This window comes from Pseudorasbora parva, chromosome 2 (genome assembly GCF_024679245.1).
Source record: "Pseudorasbora parva isolate DD20220531a chromosome 2, ASM2467924v1, whole genome shotgun sequence".
Classification (NCBI taxonomy): domain Eukaryota; kingdom Metazoa; phylum Chordata; class Actinopteri; order Cypriniformes; family Gobionidae; genus Pseudorasbora; species Pseudorasbora parva.
In genome coordinates, this window is record NC_090173.1 from 23568959 (window position 1) to 23591870 (window position 22912).

The window sequence follows — 22912 nt, forward strand, 5'->3', positions numbered from 1 at the left end:
GGGTCCTGTCAGGGTTATGGACATTTTCGGCCACTAAAGGCCCCCATTGGATCTCTTATTGTTGTTCAGTCACTGTCATTATGTCAGATTGTTTTCACTTGTGCCTTGTTTCCTGTTTGTGTATTTAAGTCACCTTGGTCTTGAGTACTCTGCTCAGTGTTTCCTGTGTCATGATCAAGTCTAGGTCATTTTCATGCTGTGCTTATTCGATTGATCTGAAGAAACTACATTTTGTATCTGGTATGGTTCTTCTGTTATTATTCTGTTATTATTTTGATTTACATTTTTTTTTCTTTGAAACTTTGGCAATTACTCAACAATCTTTTTTGGAAGAAAAAAAAAATTGATTTGCATTGAGAACTTTTTACTTTTGAATTTAACTTTTGGAACTATTGACATTGCACTTTACTTTTTGCATTTCCCCCACCCCCTCCTAAGAACTTTTTGTATGCCTAGTACCTTATTGGAGGTTTTTGGAGTCTACATTTTTTTGGAATGTTTTGGACTTGCCTTTTCGTCAAATTAAAGATTCGTTAACATTCCCCCAGAATTGTCATCCGCCTTTCTGCATTTGGGTTCACCTCTTTTTGACTGCTTTTTCAGTTCTCACACTACTCCTATTCCCGGGTCCCTGACACACAGTTCGTCATGGCTAAGCAGATGTATGTGCAGTTTGATCTGTTAATTTCTGTTTAGTGAAACTATGAAGTTATAAATCAGTTGTAGTGATAGTGTAATAACAATTAACAGATGTAAACGACTGCAACAGATGTAATCAGATGTCCCATATGAAGAGGAAATGATGCTTGTTTTGCTGTATTTTAGCTGCAGGTACAGAGACAGACAGCTCCCTCAGACAGCTCTCACAGGTATCATCTGGGTGGCCAATAGCTCCCACTTAGCACTGGCCTCATCGAGATTGTGTTTTAAATAGTGGAAACATATTTTTATGAGCACTTACTGTTTAGTGATGAAGCTATTTGGCCATTTGGGCAACATATGGAACATTTTTACTTGTAAACTTGTAACCCAGCTTTAAAATTTTAGTCAACCAATCTCACAACTAAGAGACATATTTTATATATATATATATATATATATATATATATATATATATATATATATATATATATATATATATATATATATATATATATATATATATATATATATATATATATATATACTATATTTATATATATTTCTCTGTACTATATGTTGTGCACATTCACGGACGAACTTGTACATTTAAAACATTCAAAAGTTTTTGTGCACAGTTGTAAATCTATGAATTGTGTTTTGAATTTGTGAAATGCATTTTATGAATATATAATTTTATTTTGCACATATGAATAGTTTTTTTGTGCATGGGAAATTGTTTTCATGAATGTGGAATTGGCTACACATGTGTGCATCTTGTTTTTTGTGTGAATTATTAAGGAGTTTTTTCTGCTTCCATAGAATAAAGCCTGTTTGAAGTGAATTTAGGATTCATGCTCCAAGAGTTTAATCAATATCTGATGCAGAGTGAGAGAGTCTCTTCACAGAATGTGCAAGTTAGAGATGGCGGTTATCCAGAAAGGACAGATGTGAAAAATGATAACTACAGTTGTTTAACCATACATTTGATCTGTGAAAGCCAGGTTTGGGTAAAATTATGAATTTTAGAATTGGCTTCTTCTCAGTTCATGAGTTTAAATTTAATTGGTCACATAGAATGTTAAATAGGAAAATGATGTTGAATGCATGAAGGATTTATTGAATTGCAATTAAAAATAAATTCAAAACAGTCACAGTAACTGTGTTCACTGGAATAGTGTTCTGTGCTAGAATAGTGCTCCTTTTAGTCTCACAACCAAAAAATGGGCAAATACAAGTCATTCTTACATGTCATGTTTATGTTTCCATCTAAGACCCTTCATGTTGTTTATATACATTTTGGTTAGACTGAGGCAGTCAATTAGACAGATATACTAGGAAATGTGTTCTATCGACATGGTCCATAAAATGATAGTTAATTTACTAAAACATGTATTGATTTTGGTCAATAAAAACTAACAAAATAAAAACATATATATTAATACAGTTTTTCCTCAATCGATTTTACACATTTGTCCAAATGAATGTTGTTGCTCTCAAAACAAGGAACACAGCAAACTAAACACTTATGTTGGCTACTCCTTTCGGTTAATTTAATGTACTTTAACACTTTAATTATATTAATAATGTAAAGGTTTTGTTTGTCCATGTCTTTGTATTAAATGCTCCTTGTCATATGTTCCTGTTTGTCATGTAATCCTGCCATGCACTCCATTGTAAGGTGTGTTTGACATCGGCTGCAGCTGGATGCATTGCGATCGGCGAGAGTAGCCGTGTGCAGGCAGGGAGGAGCTGCAAATGCAGGCGTGAAGTCGGACACTTTCTACCTCCCGGAGTGACGCTTGCACTGCGTTTGCAAACTTTATTACAGCTGAAGTTAAATAAATGCAATATTTCTCAAATACACAGATGTTTCATATGACATTTTCATTCAATAGTTTATATACTGCTTAATAAAGTGTCTATTTGGACAAGATTAAAGTTCAACATTTAAACCTACACTATCAATGAAGTGTTGTCAACGGTTTTTATCAGTTTTAGTTTGATAAACATGACAATATAACATCGCGACTACATGAAAAGAGGTTTTACTGTTATAAAAAAAATTATTTGTGAGCATTAGCGCAACATAAGGTTTTAGAATAAACACGAAACACACGTGATCGCCGTCTTGCGGTGAATCCAAGGGTAATCTAGCACTCGGAAAGCGTTCCACCCATTGGGGCGGCCATTGCTAACCAAGCCATCACCTGCTGTTAGCATCCCATTGACTCCCATTCATTTTTGAGTCACTTTGACAGCGAATAACTTTACATCTAAAGCGTTTAAAGACTCCATTTGTCCGTTGACAACAAAGCATAAAAGGCTCCATTACCTTGTATCTTACACTATCGTCCCGATAGGCTAATGATTGCGTCATAACCAACGCAACTCTGTTGCACAGTTGAGAAATTACCATATAGACAGGAGGAGATGCTCAGAGGCAATCTTTTACTGTCTATGAGACAGTCGGGGGGACGTGGAGATATAAAGTCTGATAAAGTCAAGGGGGAATAATGGGGAGAAGCCGATAGTGAGCCAAAAGCAACGGGAGAAAATATTTAAACATCGTGATTCAGATTTCACTTTCCACAACTACTAGAAGACTTACAGCTGCCAGACAGGTTTCTCACGTCACATCTACATCCTCAAGCTTAGTCTGAGCCTGCGCAGTTCACTCAGCCATCAGGAAGTGAGTGCCTCTAATTGACCTCATTTTCCGCTGTTGACGTCAATGGGATCGCTCTGTCCATTTCTTTTACTGTTTATGGGTGAATCCGGCCAATCGTGAATCAGCTGTGTCGTCATCAGAGCTCGAGCAGCCTGCTGCAGTCCCCCTTGAGAATCTGCACTGGCTGCATCAGCCGGCTGCTCTCGAATCGCTCTCGCGGTACTTTGATGACATACATCACAGTGACGTGCCGTCTGCACTGTCTCGAGACGGACCAAATTTCTAACCGGCATGCAGTGCTTTAAGTCTGCTGCTGATCGGTCTGCGCATCGCTGGGTGAAGTCTAACAGGTCTATTATGTTATTCCCTGGTCTCTTGTGTCATGTTGTCATTGGTTTATTTAGACATGTGTTTTCTCATTTCAGTTCTGTCATTGGTTCATAGTTTTGATCATTTTTCACAGGTGAGTCTTGTCTAGTCATTAGTTCTTGTGTATTTATGCCCTCATATTTGCCTAAATAAACTGCTTTTGGGTTTGCAAGCTTGCCTCCAGTGGACTAAACCATTACAACCTCTTCCTTTGTTCCTCTCCCTCTTAATATTACCCTTCATCTATCCTCTCCCAAAAACTTTTCCAATTATTTTTCTTTTGTTTTAATTTTCTTTTCCCCTTTTATAGCTTTTGTAATTGATTTAGTTGTGTAAAATTTGCATTTCTTGTGTTATGTATATTACTAACTCAGCAGATATTTATTTGGGGCTAATTGAGAACATTGCGCTATAAAACATTTTGTGCACAGCATTTTAAGAAAATTATGCATGTAATTTGTAATTTGCATGAAATTAATGTACAGGAAAATGTACAACTTGTTTAGGACAATTAGAAAGTTTTCAGATTACATGTGTTAACTGGTTTGAGAACAGTGACTTAAGTCACTTGAGAAATGTCAAATAGATTGAGAAACAACTGTATCTGATACAGTGTATCTGTAAATACTCCATATGTTATACATTCTACTATTTCACCCCCCCCCCAATAACCATAACTGAATGAGAATGGATACAAATCAAAGGTTTGATAGTAAGAACTTTAAGAAATATTATACTTTGTGACTTTTGTATATTGTACTTACAAAATGTAGAAAAAAAAAACCTTCCTGGAATGTTTGAAAAAAGGGCACTTTGATGGTATATTGTGATATTAGTCCCAACAGTTTTGAAAACTGACCAATTGCTTGTGGAAATCGCACCAAAGCAATTAAAAAAACTGTAACATGAGATGTTCACCTTAACACGTCTGTGTAATCTAGCTTGGGGTTTTTGCTTTTCTCTCTGACATACGAATTAATCTCCTCCTGCACATATTTAAAAGGTCATCCGTGTTGGCTCATTGCTGGCTAATGATGACTGCTTCACTTCCCTTTGCTGTTGATCTGTGCGTATCTCTCTCTAAAGGAGAGAATCTTAACCTTTTGAAAATAAAGCCCCCCCCCCATCATGTTATCTATTCAAAATAAAATCTATCTGTAAATAACCTAATCTATAATCCTTTTTATAGATATACATTTTTATAGATTCCCTTATAGATAGATAGATAGATAGATAGATAGATAGATAGATAGATAGATAGATAGATAGATAGATAGATAGATAGATAGATAGATAGATAGATAGATAGATAGATAGACAAATATCTTGCAAATGCAAACTCTTATTTCAAAATTATTTTAAAATATGTACACTATATTGCCAAAAGTATTGGGACACCCCACCAAATCGTTTAATTTAAGTGTTGCAATCACTTCCATGGCAAAATTAATATAAATTCAAGCATACAGACTGCTTCTACAAACATTTGTGAAAGAATGGATCGCTCTCAGGTGAATTCAAGTGTGGAACCGTGATAGGCTGTCATCTGTGAAATAAGTCCATATAGTGGGAATGCAATAAGAATGAATTCTCACTACTAAATATTCTATGGCCAACTGTTAGTGGTATTATTACAAAGTGGAAATAATTGGGAACAACAGCAGCTCAGCCACAAAGTGGTAGCCCATGTAAAATACCAGAGCAAGGTCAGCACATGCTGAGGTGCACAGACGTCGCCAACTTCAATAGCTACAGACCTCCAAACTTAATGTGGCCTTTAGATTAGCTCACGAACACTGCCTTGAGAGCTACATGGAATGGATTTCCATGGCCGAGCAGCTGCACCCAAGCGGAACTCTTAATGCTTCAGCATACCAAGACATTTTGGACAATTTCATGCTCCCAACTTTGTGGGAGCAGTTTTCCAACAGGAGGAACTTGATTGGCCTGCACAGAGTCCTGATATCAACCCCATACAACATCTTTGGAATGAATTAGTGCGGAGAATGCAAGCCAGGACTTCGAGTCCAACATCAGTGCCCGACCTCACAAATGCACTTCTAGAAGAATGGTCAAAAATCGTTTTTGTGGAAAGCCTTCCCAGAAAAGGGTGGGTCAATTTCAACTGGTATTGTACCTCTACACACAAACATCAAATGATTAGCCATAAGCATGTCAAACTACAGACAGGTGAAACATGTTTAACCCTATTCTCTCATGTCTTTTGCTTGTTGTGCAGTGGTGTTTGTCATAGCACTTACATGTATAGGCCTACAGTACTTGTGCTGTAACAAGTTCAATGACAAAGATGTCAGGGGTGGCATGTAATCCAGTCTTTTATTACTCACAAAATAAACACAAAATAAATCCTGTTGGGCTCTCTGCCACCACCACGCACACAAGCACAAACCGCCTCAGTGGTAATTAGTCTCTCTCCCTGTCCCAAGGTCTGCGGGCCGCTTATATCACTGGAATTAGAGACAGGCGTTAGTTATCATGCACTTGACCTCCTTATCCCTATTCATCTTTGCACTCGCGTTTTCTTCATTGCAGACTTTGCATTACCATGCCCCTCTTGCACAATTGATAAACTGTTCATATTCATTTTTAAACAACATAATACTAATGTTTTAATTTAATGGGGGGGGGGAGATATCCTTCATATCTCCGAAAAGTCTTTAGTTTTATTATATTTATAAAAGAAATATAGGCTGTACCGAGTCTTTCCGAAAAAAAAAAAAAGTGGCTGGAGGCGTATCGAGTGGGCGGAGCTAAAGAATGTGTGCGCAGCTACTGCACGAGAGCTTCTGAAAGCTGACATCCTCAAGCGTGGAGATGAAAACGTTACCCTAAATAAACCATGGCTATCAGATTCAACTAATACAGATATGATCCAGAATCAGATCCGGAGGCTGAAATAAATTGAACAGGAGAAACAGCAACAGCAGGACGTCCGTCTCTGTGGTGTACTGTATTTAGTGACCTGTCAACATTTGTGTGTGTTTACTCGCAGTTTATGAGGACATGATTCGGTTTATGGACTATTGTATGCGACTAAACCTTAGCAGTAGCAAGCAAAACGGTTTTGCACGTCAGACTAGTGTAACGTTATACATAGAACAACAATGGAGTAACGTTAATGCATTTGAATGACGAAGCACGCTTTGTGAGAATGCTAGGTTCATGTTTGGGTGGTTTTAAAATAAACAACCTGACACCTAAAGTGGTCAGCTAAACAAATGTATTTAAACACACACCATAGATCGCATGCTCCATTGATAAATTAACTAACGTTATACACGATCGTGTTGTTTACACATTCTGGTCGGTGAACAGTCGTTTTAGCCCTATGCCCGTCTGTAGCTTTTTTGTCCCCAATGTCTACTGCTTGACCTTGTTCTTATTAACCGCCATCTTTGAAATGGATGGAAAAGGATGGAAGCAACCCAACGCTCACTGTATCCCTCTGCCAGTAAAGCCAGAATTGAACTCTTCTTTTCCTCACTCAAAAATTTCCTTTTCAGCTTTTTTAGCATCATCAAAAGTTTTATTTTTTATTTTTATTCCAATTACTTTTGAGGTACTACTAGCACAATTTTTGCCATCTAGCTGGCCCTACTGCAAGAGGATAGTGATGACCACAGAAGTGTTTTTATACTTTTCCTTATTAAATAAAATTTGGTTCAGGTGATCACCTAATCAGCACTTCATTCAGTATAATGAGATGTGCCTGTGTTGGAATTAAACAAACATTGGAATGGAATGGCTTCCATACTTGCAGATATGCTGATTTAAGAAAAAATTGCAGTGCACTGTAAAAAAAAGATATTTAGAAAAAAAGTTACCTGTGAACATTTTTTTGAGATTCAACAACCTTTATTAAAATATTATTAAAAGATTTTGTAAGCATATTGGGTATTGTGTGTGTTTTATTTCTGATGACACAATGAAACATGCCAAATTGTGCTATTTTCATGATTTATCAATTTTTTTATGTGGTTCAGATACAATAATATTTTGAGTTTCTATTTATTTAACAAATTTCCTTCATTGTATCAACTCAACATTTTAATTTCAATAAACTCAAAATTTTAAGGCAACCATGTTACTTACTTTTTTAAGTTAAACCAACAAAAACCAACAGCATTTTTTTTTTTACAGTGTGGTCTTTTATTTTTTTCCAGAAACAGAAATGCAAGGGTCAACATTTATTTGTTTCTTAAAACACAGTTTTTATTTTCTGTGTGATAAATCTATACACTGTAAAAAATTATTTAGAAAAAAAAGTTACCTGGTTGTCTTAAAATTTTGAGTTCATTGAAATAAAATTTTTGAGTTAATACAATGAACATTTTTAAAGATTCGACAACCTTTATTAAAATATTATTAAAAGATTTTGTAAGCATATTGGGTAATTGTATGTTTTATTTTTGATGATGCAGTGAAACATGCCAAATAGTGCTATTTTCATGATTTTTTTAATTGTTTTATGTGGTTTAGATACAATAGTATTTCGAGTTTCTAAAACAAATGTCCTTCATTGTATCAACTCAAATTTTTAATTTCAATAAACTCAAAATTTTAAGGCAACCAGGTTACTTACTTTTTTAAGTTAAATCAACAAAAAAAAACAATAATTTTTTACAGTGTACGTTTTCACACATGATCCAGATACTTTTGTAATGAGATTATAAATGTCACACACAGATTATAAATGTCTCACTTAATTTGGTGTGAACAGGAGGTGAACATCAAGGTCATGTAAAGCTATAGATGATTGTTGTTTCAGCCCACCAGTCTCCCAATGAGATGGTGGAGAACAAGACAGTAATCTTGAATCCTCCTTTCCTGCTCTCTGATACATTCACTTGCTAATATCTTCCTCTACTTTTCATTAAGTGATTTGTTGTCAGAATTCTATGCTCAGTTTGTTCACAATTCAACTTGCGCCTTATTAATGCTGTTTTCAGACCAACTCGAACAAGATGAGACCAAGTGAAAAAATAAGGGACAGAAGAGGGTGTCAATGAAGAATGTGTGGAGAGCAGATGGAGATGGGATTGCCTGCAAAGGTACAATCGGTTTCACAAATAGCCTCTTAGAAATCTAGAGAGGATGTGCTAAACAGAGCTCAATTCCAATGTCTTTTTGGTCCCCTTAAAGGGAGAGTTCTCTCAAAAATGAAAATGATGTCAACATTTACGCACCCTCATGTTGTTCAAAACCTGTATACATTTCTTTATTCTGCTTTTCCCCATATGTAAGTCAATGGGAAGCAATGTTGTTTATTTTCCAGGAAAATAATTAAGAATTCTTATTAACATTTATCATATTGTAAATCACACACTACAAGTGAAGTTAATAAACGTAATTTCGGGAGGAGTACGCCCATCTAATCTTTCAATTAATGTCAAAGTATAAAACCAGCAGCTTACCTCTTCCCCTTTTTAGTTCCTGAAGTATCCCTCCTCCTCCCCTGCTCCTCCCTTTTGTACAATTTGTATACCACATTGGTGGTGGTTGAGGAGAGATCCCTGACACGAGTTTAAAGCGCTTTGGGTGTACAGTAGTACATATGAAAGCGCTATATAAATGACTCATTCATTCATTATTTTATTGATTCAATTTGCCTGTTATAGGGGGGCAATCGGAGCTCGGGTAGAATATCCTCTCCAAGCCCCTCTCTGCAGACAGCAAGCCAAATCTGTTTACCACTTTCACTAAGATTATATGGGCACACAAACTCATGAATCGCTAAATGAATATGCTCAAATAACATAGGGTGGTTAATTTGCGACATTCATAAAACATTATTTAAAATCTAAACATTAGACTACTAATTCCATCTTTCTCTCTTTCTTTAAATCCTCATAAAAATCCTCATACATACATTGTATTTTATTATCTGACCCAGTAATGTATTTTTGTGTATGTCTTTAATCAACCAAAAGAGCCTCAACATGCACTGTAAAAAGACGTGAAAAAAGCAAAGGCTTTGTTTAAGGAGGTAGCCTACCTATGAATTCTAATGTTGTTGTTGTAACCTTTCAGTCTAGTTTATGTAACATAAAACAATGGACTGCTGCTTTAACTTAATTGAGGTACTAATAATAATAATATGTTACATGTATATAGTGCTTTTCAAGGCACTCAACGCGCTTTATATCTCAACACGCTTTATATGGAGGGGGGAATCTCCTCAACAACCACCAATGTGCAGCATCCACCTGGATGATGCGACAGAAGCCATATTGCGGCAGAAATTGCAGACACTCCAGCTTATTGGTGGTGAGGAGACAGAGCGATGAATCCATTCAGTATGGGGATGATTAGGAGGCTATTATGGACAGAGGCCAATGGGCAATGGGTAAAATATTTTAATTAAATCAATGATTTAATCAAAATCAGCTAAAATATCACTTAATTTAAAAACTTAATGTGAGTGTGTTCAATCCACCTAATATATTTTATGTAATTCATTTGTGTTAAAACTACATGAATCATTTTTGTTGACATAACTAAATGGGCTGCATTTCCCAAAAGCATTGTAAGCCTAAGTGGATTTTTTTTTTGCCATTGCCACCAGTGGTCTCTATGATCAACTTAGCTCATGATACTTTTGAGAAATGCTGCCTTGGGCAGTGGATCTGTAGTTCCCAGCATGCTTTGCCAGGGACTGCATTAGGAGAGTAATTTTAGGGATTAAGGGTTATTTTATGTGTTTTCAGTAAAGTGAAAGATTTTGGTAGTTATAGTAATTTAATTTTGTGGTTACCTGCACTGTGTTAAAGAGTAGCTCTTATGTTTGTCGGCACTCAATGTTCTATGCTTATTATTGTCAGTGTGGACACCTTTCTTGGTTGTTCATTATACGGGTCCAGGTCATATATTAGAATATCATTTATTATCATTTATTTCACTAATTCCATACAAAAAAGTGAAATGTATATATTATATTCATTCATTACACACAGTCTGATATATTTAAAATGTTTATTTATTTTAATTTTTATGATTAGAACAGACAACTAAGGAACATCCCAAATTCAGTGTCTCAGAAAATTAGAATATTACTTAAGACCAATAAAAAAAGGATTTTTGGAAATCTTGGCCAACTGAAAATATGACCATGACAAGTATGAGCATGTATCACACTCAATACTGCAGCAATGCGGTGTGGCATGGAGTCGATCAGTCTGTGGCACTGCTCAGGTGTTATGAGAGCACAGGTTGTTCTGATAGTGGCCATCAGCTCTTCTGCATTGTTGGGTCTGGCATATCTCCTCTTCCTCTTCACAATATCCCATATATTTTCTATTGGGTTAATGTCAAGCAAGTTTGCTGCCCGATTAAGAACAGGGATACCATGGTTCTTAAACCAGGTACTGGTTGCTTTGGCACTGTGTGCAGGTGCCAAGTCCTGTTGGTAAATTAAATCTGCATCTCCATAAATTTGGTCAGCAGCAGGAAGCATGAAGTGCTCAAAAACGTCCAGGTATACGGCTGCGTTGACCTTGGACCTCAGAAAACACAATGGACCAACACCAGCAGATGACATGGCACCCCATGTAAACTTTATACTGGACCTCAAGCAAAGTGGATTGTGTGCCTCTCCTCTCTTCTTCCCCTCTCTTTCTCCAGATTCTGGGGCCCTAATTTCCAAAGGAAATGTAAAATTTACTTTCATCAGAGACCATAACTTTGGACCACTTTTCAGTCCTTTTTGTCTTTAGTCCAGGTGAGACTCTTCTGACACTGTCTGTTGTTCAAGAGTGACTTTACACAAGAAATGCGACAGCTGAAACCCATGTCTTGCATTCATCTGTGCGTAGTGGTTCATGAAGCACTGACTCTAAATGCAGTCCACTCTTTGTGAATCTCTCCCACATTTTTTAATGGGTTTTGTTTCACATTCCTTTCCAGGGTGCAGTTATCCTTACTGTTTGTGCACTTTTTATTTACCACATCTTTTCCTTCCCTTTGCCCCTTTATTAATGTGCTTGGACAGAGAGCTCTGTGAACAGCCAGCATCTTTTGCAATGACCTTTTGTGTCTTGCTCTCCTTGTGCAAGGTGTCAATGGTCGTCTTTTGGACAACTGTCAGGTCAGCAGTCTTCACATGATTGTGTGGCCTACAGAACTGAGAGACCATTTAAAGGCCTTTGCAGGTGTTTTGAGTTAATTAGCTGATTAGAGTGTGGCACCAAGTATCTTCAATATTGAACCTTTTTACAATATTCAAATTTTCCGAGATACAGAATTTGGGATTTTCCTTCATTGTCAATTATAATCATCAAAATTAATGATTTTTTTGATGATATTCTAATCATATGACCAGCACCTGTATGCACTGTGTATAATGATGAATGATACTACTAATATGAATGATAAGGAAGAATCCTAAGTCTTTTGAAATTAAAATAATTAGGGAAATTAGGTTGAACCAACATAAACCACATAAACTAAATTTTGTCAACTCAACTAAACTGATTTACATTTAATAAAATACAGTAAATTACATTGTGTGTAAAATGTCTTCAATTTAATAAAGTAGGGATTATGTAATTTTTTTTTTTTTGTATTTACACCAATGTGGAAAAAGACTTTCATCATGTAAAGCAAGATTATATCAAACATATTAGGTTATTTTACCTTGCTGGATGAATCAGGTTACATCTCAGGCCCCGTCCACACGGAGACGCGTTTAGCTGAACGTATACATTTTGTACCGTATCAGCGTTTCGTCCACACGGATCCGGCGTTTTAGAAGCATGAATCCGATATTTTTCGAAACCGGGTCCCAAAGTGGATAAATCTGAAAACGGCAATCTTCCGTTTTCGTGTGTACAGCGAATCCGTATATTTTCTGAAACGGTGATGTCATCACACTACGTCTAGCACGGTGAAAGAGTTAAGGGATACAACTACGGGCACTGGGCATGCGCACATCAATGTCGCGTCATTGAATTACCGTATCAACATTATTGTAAGGGTATCTTTTGGGTTAGGGTAGATGTAGGCATTAATAAAACACATCTGTTAAGTAACAAATGTATTTATTGTTATTTAATTGTGAGATTTTGCCTCACCTCCGACCACTGCTAAACCCTTCTAGCCACAACTCTTCTTCTCCGTTTTAGTGTATTTCTGTGGCAGAATTACAGCGCCACACACTGGCCTGGCATGCAAACTACATCGTTTTTAGTTGGTTTCGGTAATCTCGTGTGGACGCAGATATTTCTTGAAACGAGGAAAAAAAAAAGATCAGATTGGGAAAGCTCTGGCTTCGTGTGGACGGGGCCTCAGTTACCCCAGAACCAAGTTTGCCCATCCCTGCTCTTAAGTGTACTTAAATACTTTTTGTTGACCTCAAAAATGCTATTGTAATGTATTCATAGAATAGATTGCTTTTCTTACCTATGATCATGCAAATAACCTTATACAGATCTAGAGGTAATGAACAATTATGCATCTTTGACATTATCTTTGTTTTGCTCATTTTAATCACTGGATATACCTGTCTATTAGTACAATGTTTAATCCAGGGCAGTTGGTAACTATTCAAAATTTTGCCATCATTTTTATGCCCCTTTCAGTTTGTCATAGCTAGAAAATATTTAGTTGTGGTTTTTCATGTCTAAAAGCAAAATGACAGTGTTGAATCTTAAAGTCAGAATGAATAAAAGCCACAAATATATATTCTGGCATGCATACTGGTTTTTATGCATCAAATTTAGCTGTTGCGGGAGATCTATAGCGCCTGCCTGCCTGCTGCCAAAGTGACACAAAGTTCATAGGTTTTTTTGATGTTATTGTAACAGAGACAATTTTTCTCATTTGGCCATTGATGTAAACGAAGGGGTGGGGGAATCACTTTGAGTCTCTCAAACGCTGGTTTTCAAATGCAAATTATGTAAGAGGTTGTTTTCACTAAAATTTCTTTTTACAGTCCCCTTTTCAGCTTCATAGAGAGAATGCTATCTATAAAAAGTCTTAAAAAGCTATACAAGGAAGTGACTGACCTTTATTTGAATAAGAAGAAAGATTCTAAACAACAATTTCCTCACCTTTTTTGTAAATCATTGTTGGTGGTCTGGGATTTAACAAAGCCATTCATAGCTGTGTTTGAGAGTGTGTGGGTACACACGTGTGGACATGTGAGAAATGACCAGATTCGACATGCAGGAAGCTGTCATTCAGATACAATAGGTGGCTGCACTGTGTGTCAAGAGGGTGTCAGCCAGCTGAGGATAATGCTTCGAAGTGTTGATCTCTTGGAGATATGATATCTCCAGGCAACAGCTGCAAAGGTGATTGTAGAATGCTGCTTAAAGCCAGGCAGAAAAATGACAATAATTACACAATAATTTTTTACAAATTTCAGAGCTTTATCTTTCATCTTTTCTTTGGGCTGTCAGATTCCACACAGACATTGTAAGCTTGAAAACTACAGTATACATTCAACCCAGGCTCATTGGAAATGACTCACGTGACTCTGCCTACATTTTTGCAACACCCGAAATATGTACCGTCCACTGGAGGCACTCCACCAACCTGATCTCACAGAATGAATATTTATAGCCTAATTTTATATTTTGAAGCAACTAACTCCACTCCTACCCTAAACCTACCAACTCTCAACAATATAAAATACATAACAGGCAAATAAATGTACAGTCACGTGTATTTATTGCAAAAACTGACCAAAAACTGTATAAAAGTATTAAGTCTGAAGTCATATGATATCTTCATGTGAAGAACAGAGTTGATCCTAATGTTTTAGTCATGAACAGAACACACACACACTTACTCATTCATTCATATTTCTAATTCAAATGATACACACGGTCGGAAAGTGACGCGATCTGTCGCGAGAAACATGAGAGCCAATGGCATTTTATAAACAAAGCTGACGTAATGACGCATTTGGTCACGAGACAAACGACAGCCAATGCTGTCAAAGCTGACGTGACGTTTCTTCCGGCGGCAATATTTGAAATGTATTATTAATATTCGGCAGATGGACTCGACGTTACTGATCGCTTTTGGGGATTTTCTTCACACAAATCAATCGTTTGGCCTCAGAACACTTGGGATATTTGTACTGCATGAATAAATTTTGCCTGCTATCGTATCTGCCTGTTAGATCCTGTTTTTTATAATACACAAATGGGTAGGTTTAGGGAAGGGATTGAGTTACAAGTTCATAATGTGTCTGAATATGTGTGTGTGTCCACAAGATAAATGGATTTATAAACGTACTAAATAGTTTTTTTGAAAATGTAAAAATGCAGAATGTTTCTTGTGATGGGTAGGTTTAGGGGCTGTGTGTGAGCGTGTGTATGTGATGGGTAGGTTTAGGGATAGGGGCAGTGTAGGGGAATAGAATGAAACGGCGTTGATAAACACGCTAAAAAGCGATTATGCGTCTTGATAGCACACCAAAATGGCATACGAATTGGCGTGTCATATATATGCCATTTCATGAGATCAGTCTGTGAATGGAGAAAAAAATATTACCACTTAGCACCTCCGGTGGACGTTTCACCCAAAAAGTTCAGGTAAACGTACCTGGCGGTCCATATTTTGGGTGTTGCAAAAATGTAGGCAGAGTCACGTATTTCTAATGAGCCTGGGTTGCATACATTATTTAATGAGATTGTAATGTAATGAGATTCCTTATCATATGAGGACATCTGGTCTACATGCTACTTTTTTATGGAAGTTTGTTTCTGCCATGGAATAAAGGTATATTTTTATCTCACAATTCTGATTTTTTTTCTCACAATTGCAAGTTCAGGGGCCTCATTAATAAAAATGTTGCATATAGTTGCGTCCTACATTTTTATCTAAAGACTTAGACTTTGTATGACTTTGGCCACAATGTAGCTTTCTGAGCTATTTTGTTCATCCTAAAATATCCCTCTAAACCTAGGCCAAAATCTAAATACTTAGAATATTTCTCAGGGACAGAATATTTGAGGCACAGTCCTGTAGTGTGACTTCTCCTATGATAACCGTCAAATCAAAAACCAGGACCATAGAACCTGATGCAATTAGTGCACCAACAAACCACCACTTGCTCCACATACAAGAAAAAAAATCCCTATGATCAAAAGTAATGCTAGAAACATTTTTGTTTGCTGGCCTCCATTTCTATCCTGCATTTCAATGAAGCTCACAGTCACCAATACTGGTCATGGCAGTAATGAAAGGGAGAGCTCAGTTCATCATCAGAGTTGTTTTACGGATATAAAGTTTACCAGTTTATTAAGCACCCACTGAAAAGCTATTTATACATGTTTACTTAGTCTGACAAGCCAGACCCACATCAAGATGTTTGGTCTGGAAACTCACAATTGACAAGGCTCAATCCGAGGGGGCGGGATAAACTGTTGTCTTTCAAACTCCCTCTGCACGTGATAGGATAGCGCTACACCAACCTGAGCTCGGTCGGCTAAACTCCGAACACATCTTTCCTTTTTAAGAATGACTTCAGTGCCGTTCTTTGTTCTTTTCTCAGAGAAAAGCTGAACTCCAAGTCTTCCAGAGTCGCGATCAAAGCTGATTCGAAAGACCGCCGTTCGCCAGTTTCTGTGTTAACTATAGAAGCACGCAAACTTAACTCTGCCGTCGTCATTATGGCCCCGCCCACCGACTCTATACACGATGTGATTGGCCCGGCAAGAGTTTGGGGATTAGAGCTCAGAAGGGTATTGAGAGTTGCTAGACGACACTCGCGGGCAGATTAGATTTGCTGCCGCTAGGGTGCGTCTAGATTTCTAGGCTACTGTTTACTGTTAGTTGTAACAAGCTTTTTTTTTTGTAATTTGCTGTGTATGTTAATGATAATGCAAGGTAGAGAGAGAGAGAGAGAGAGAGAGAGAGAGAGAGAGAGAGAGAGAGAGAGAGAGAGAGAGAGAGAGAGAGAGAGAGAGAGAGAGAGAGAGAGAGAGAGAGATTTAAGCATACAACTTTAATGTGCATTATCATATGCATTTACTGTGGAGTACAAACCCAATTCCAAAAAATAAAATAAAATAATTTACAAATATCATAAACTTATATTTTATTCACAATATAATATAGATAACATATCTAATGTTTAAAAAGAGCCTCTCAGAGTGGCAGTGTCTCTCAAAAGTCAATATGGGCTGAGGATCACTAATCACCAAAAATCACCGAAAAATAGTTGAGCAATATCAGAAAGGAGTTTTTCAGAGAAAATATTGCAAATAGTTTGAAGTTATCATCATCTACAGTGCATAATATAATCCAACTATTCTGAGAATCTGGAACAATCTCTGTGCCAAAGGGTCAAGGCCAGAAAGCCATATTAGATGCCTGCGATCTTTGGGCACTTAGACGGCAATGCTACTGTAATGGAAATCAGAAAATGTGCTCAGGAATACTTCCAGAAAACATTGCTGGTGAATACAATCCACCGTGCCATTTTCGCCGTTGCCGAGTAAAACTCTATAGGGAATTTGGAAGTCAATGATTCAAGTACTTCGTTATCAAACAAACACAATGAGTTATTTCTCATCCACCTGCGAATGATTGGACTATTTTTTTTCATTTGTTTTTCACACATACACATACACATACACATACACACGCGCTTCAAATGACAAGTCCAGAGAGAGTGACCAACAGAAGGGAATATAATAAGATTCATCGGCCTGCCCGGGACGTTGAGTCCAACGTGCTAAAGGTATGTTCTGTTAGACACGTACACACAGGGCCGTTTCTAGCCTTTCTGGCACCCTAGGCAAGATTCATATGTTGCACCCCCCCCCCCCCCCCCCTTTTTTTTTTCTTTCTTTTTTTAAAACTATAACTTATAAAGCAAATATGACTTCCTTTTTTCATGGGCATATTGGAAAATATTTTGATTTCTATGATCTACATAATATGTGTATTTTAAGATGTTCTGAAGGCCAAAAAATTAGATAACAATAGCTTGAAAACCATGTCACTCGGCGCCGCTGCGGATTGAAGAACACAGTGACACAAAGACTAAAAGACGGGACGAAGCCGTAGCCGAAGCCTCGCGCCAGTTTCATATGTTTTAAAGGTTAATCACATATTTTTTTTTTTGGGGGGGGGGGGGGGGGGGGGGGGGGTTGGGGTTGGCTGAGGCATAAGTTCATAAAAAAGGGCCTGGTGACGCCTTTGGTTATGACATTAGCCTACTTGATCAATTAAAACAGCTATCTCTGATGTAATGTTTTTTTTTAATTCAAATTAACTATGCTATAATGTTCTGCACCCGAAATAAGCTCGGCGTGTGGTCCGTCCAGTACTAATATTCAGTGTAATGTTTTGCTCAACGTTATGATAGAGCGACCAACTTATAGAGAACAAGTAACCAATGAGAAGGCTAACATACCTTTATATTTCGCTTTCTTTTTTATATTTCCTCTTTTTTCTTTTTACGATACTGAGCCCCTGATGGCTTTGGCCTTTTCATGATGATGAAACTGAAGCACTCTGTAACGAGTAGAAATATAGTGTGGCCCCTTTAAGAGTTGCGGGCGCTCCCTGCAAACGAAGTCTGCATTTTGTGTATGTGCGCGCTGAGAGTCTTGAGCTCCCATGTGTGGGGATTATTTTCTGTTTTCTGTTGCTAACAGTCAGTTATTTTGTTTTCTTAAGTAATGAAGTGCGATCTGTTTGATGTTAATCGCCTCCGTGTTTGCATCCAGATACATTAAGTGAACTATCCGCATTTTTCACTCGGACACAAGCATTAACGTTACAACGCCACGGATGACAACGTTCTGCCGCCCTCTACATGATCTCATTTCATTGCAGCAGCGCCAATATCACCATGGTGACTTCACTCCAATAATCGCAACTAATCATAATGCCTTGAAATAGCAAAAGTACAAAATATTAATATTAATATATATAAAATAACTAAAAAATCTTGTTGGGGCGGGGGCTCACTGGCGCCCCCCAGCTGTTGGCGCCCTAGGCGACCGCCTAGTTTGCCTATGCCTAGAAACGGCACTGCGTACACATAAGCAAACCGATCTATAACAATGCAATACTATTACATATAAAAAACCCATTTTACTCACATAAGTGTGTTGCACCATTCCTCCTGTCGGATCTAATATAGAAGAAATAGCATTGTGAGATTTGTTTACAAACAATCCAGCAGTGAAATGAAGCGAACATTTCTTCCCCAGGTCAACTGGAATTATATTAAAATAAAGTTTAACCACACATTCCTAATATTAGAATCCGAAAGAAGCTTATGCAGTGACTGTTCTTCCCATAGTAGTTTCTTCCACAACCAGGAATAGCACAATATCTTGCTAAAGTCTTCATCATGTTTATTGCTGCTGGCTAGCGTAATCCAATGAGTTGGTGTGGCGGGGCTACTGAATTACATGGTGGTTTGTGATTAGTATTCTAGTGACAGGGATCACTGTATTGTGGAAGTGAGAGAGCATTCTGTACATAAACATCCACCTATCCATGGCATTTTTTTAAAATTTGTTTTATTCTTTATTCTTGTTTTAATTTATTATTGTTATTTTTTTATGCATTACTGGTGTTTTGTTATTCCAGTGTAGCCACGCATCTGTGCAGAATGTTCATTGGCTTGGGGTATTAAACCTTCCTGCAGGTGTTAAAACAGACACATCTCTGACTGGTTACAGTATTGACCGGTACAATGTGAAACATGATTACAGTGTCTAACTGCTATCTTCATGGAACTTTTAAGATACAGTTAAGAGCTGAATGTTTTGTCCATAAAATCATCAGGCTGAGTAACTGAAGAAAGGCCCTTGAGATTATCACCGCAGTGGTTTTGTGGATTTAAATGCAAATTTCTATGGACTTCAAATGCTGCCTTTCCAAGAAAATATGAAGCAAGTCGTAGCTCAGATAGCCTACGGCTCTCTGAGATTGACAAGCATTATGCAAGGGACCACAAAATGACCTTGCCAGCCTGCTCAGGCCACCACAGATCAAATGACAGTTTGCCATTAGACTTAAAATAAATAAATAAAGCTTTATGGTCTCTGTTCAGAAGGAAATTAATGCTTTCATCTTTCCATGACATGTAAATGCATTGCCTTTTTACATAATGCCTGAGGTTCACTGATATGCTGAAATCTTTTTTTTTCTGTTCCATTCCCTCTCCATAGTTCTTTGTTTCACATGTACTCTTCTTTGTACTAAGGGGAGTAGTTACAAATATAAATAATTTTGGCAAGAAGATCGAGGCTTGGATAAATTGGTCCCAAATTACCCCACAGGGCCTTTAAATTCTGCACAAAAGTAAGGGGGATATGAATAAGGAGGCTTACAAAAGTTCAGAAGAGCAGTCATCCATGCTTAATGCTCAATGCATTGTTCCGGTACAGGAAGTAGAATATATTATTTGGTCAAGACTCTGGAAAGCATTTGATGTTCAAGATTGTGGCTTGTGAACTTTTTTTTGAATATGATATGAATATGGAATGAGCCGCATTTGAAAAACTATTTATCACAATTTGGATAGCTGAACTGCCACTGGATGGAGGAAGGCCTGTGACAAAGTCAAGGGCAATATGGAACCAAGAACAGGAAGGGATAGGGAAGGATTGGAGCAGACCAATGGGAGGCTTGTTGGAAGATTTGTTCTAGGCACAGGCCGAGCAGGCAGCCACAAACTGACGGACCTCTCTAGCCATAGAAAGACACCAGAACCACTGATGGATGGATGCCAGCATCCTTCTCACTCCTGGGTGGCAAACAAGCTTGGATGAGTGGTCCCACTGAAGGACAGAAGAACGTATTATTTTAGGTACAAACAAATGGTTCTAAGGGCATTCCTCAGGCACCTCAGTCACCCGAAGGGCCTCTTTGGCCTGTGTCTCGATGTCCCAAATGTCAGCCGCCACCACTCATTCAGGATGGATAATAGCTTCAGGAATGAGGTTGCCATCTTGGACAGCAAACTGGCTTGACATTTTTTGATAAGATAAACACACCTAAATAACAATGCCCAGTGAGCCTGCTGAGAATTTAGTCTCTTGGCTATACTTGGCAAATGGATATACTTCAGATTTTTGTGATCTGTCCCAACAGAGAAAGGTTCTACAGCCCCCTCTAACCGCTCTTCCAAAGCCAACTTAACCGCCAGCAGCTCCCTGTTACCTACATCATAGTTCCGCTCAGCTGGGGAGAGGTGATAGGAGGCACAAGTGGTCACTTTGCCATCTCCTGGGGATTGCTGGGAATAGACCGCCCAACCTCAACCTCTGAGGCATCCACTTCCACTATGAACTGCTGCTCAGAATCTGGAAAAGACAAAATTGGGGTCAGAAGAAAAAAAACAAGCCTTAAAGCCTCTCAAAAGCAACCTGAGCGGTTCATAGAAAGAGCCCTAGTGGAGGTGAGAGCAGTCAAAGGTGCAGCAATCTGGCTAGAATTCTGCACAAATCTGTGATGAAAATAAGCAAAACCTAAAAACCTCTGCAAGACCTTGCATAAGCCAGGCGTTTGCCATTCAAAGACACCCCTTATGTCCTGGATGATCTATTTAAAGTTTGCTAATTCCCATACCTAGTCATGTAGCTTTCAAAATGGTTGCCAAAGTAACATTTCATGACAGTTACGTCAGTTAAAGTTAGTTCAACACAGAAGAAACTTGAAGCAGCCATTTATCTTATGATCCTCTGTTGAAAGCTTTGTCTGTAAGTTTATGATTAATTTGTATTAAATGTAATATAGTTACTATTTATAAAACTGTGTAGTGCAGAATTTTAGACATTAAGTAACTATACAGAATTAATTCATATTTATTCATTATTTACATCCCCTTGGCTGGGTCTACACGGATCTCTTCCGTTGAGATAAACCCCAGGAAGGGAACAGACCTAGCATGGAACAAGCTTTAACATACAGCTGGTTATCCAGCAGCCATTGCATCACCTGCCTGACATGTTGGATGTGTACCTGGAGGGAATGGGACAAAATCAAGATATACACAAAGACAAAATGATTTATCATTGCTGCGTCCCAATTCACCTACTTATACTACGTCCTAAAAGTATGTACTCTTTTTGTTAAGAAAAAGTACATACTTTTGAGTGTGTAGCAGAAAAGTATACAAGCTTCGGGACATACTACTTTGTCATCTACTCTGTCGCTTAGTTGCGTGCATCCTGTCACCGTTTAAACTGCCGTCAATTATCATCAGATTCGTCACAGTTCAGATCCTCCACATTCAGTTTAATCTCCTACCGTATCGGAGAGAAATGTAGTGGCACGTTGATTTGCCATGTGTGGGTCTTTAATGCAGAGACTCTCCTCATGTGTTTGCAGTTTAAATATAATGATGCATTTAAAAGTTAATGGCCAAACGTCATTACAAAAGTTCACAATGCTGCTGCGGGTGAAATATAAAATGTGGATAGAACTGAATAAATATCTTTTCATCAGGTTAAATAGTTATAAATGATCACTCAAACCTTTATCTAAAACCTCTCTACTTAACCGTTGGACTCACACCCGTCATGTTTGTATTTCTAATTGAATCCTCGTCCAACTCGCAATGGGTTGTGGGCAATATCAGCCGTTAGAGTGTGCATCAATCCGCACTTCAAATTCTGACCGAAAATAGTAGACCATCTGGTTATCAGCATACTACGATTTGGGACATACTAATTCTATTTTCGAATACTATTTAGTATGGATGGATAGTATGCGAATTGGGACTCAGGGCATGTCTCTCAGCCCGGGACATGCTGAAAACCCACAGAAGATCATAGTAAATTACTGGAATGCCAGATAATCCACTGCCTCCTCCTGTGAAACGCAGAGCCAGAAGACCAGACAGCACCCAAACAATGTTTAAGACAAAAAGGGCTCCAGGAGAGGGAATAATTTTCAGTCCACTCAATGTGGGGTGCTCGTGAGCTGTTTTCTCTATGACACAGAGCCGAACCACATTGTGTCTCTAACAATGCACGAGCCCTGAAGCCAGATCACTTTCACTTGCGTCTTCAGTAAACTTTGTCAATTGTATGTGTTTTAAGGCTTGCCATTTTAGACATTAAAGCAGTATATTAAGCAGCTAATATGCTGATGCAATGTGACACATTAACAATCATACAAACAGTAGCTTGCACATCATGTGAATATTGTGTGTGCGTATTATCCTGCTAAAAGAGGCCACAGCCACCAGGGAATACTGTTTCCATGAAAGTGCCATGTGTTCCTGGTGCC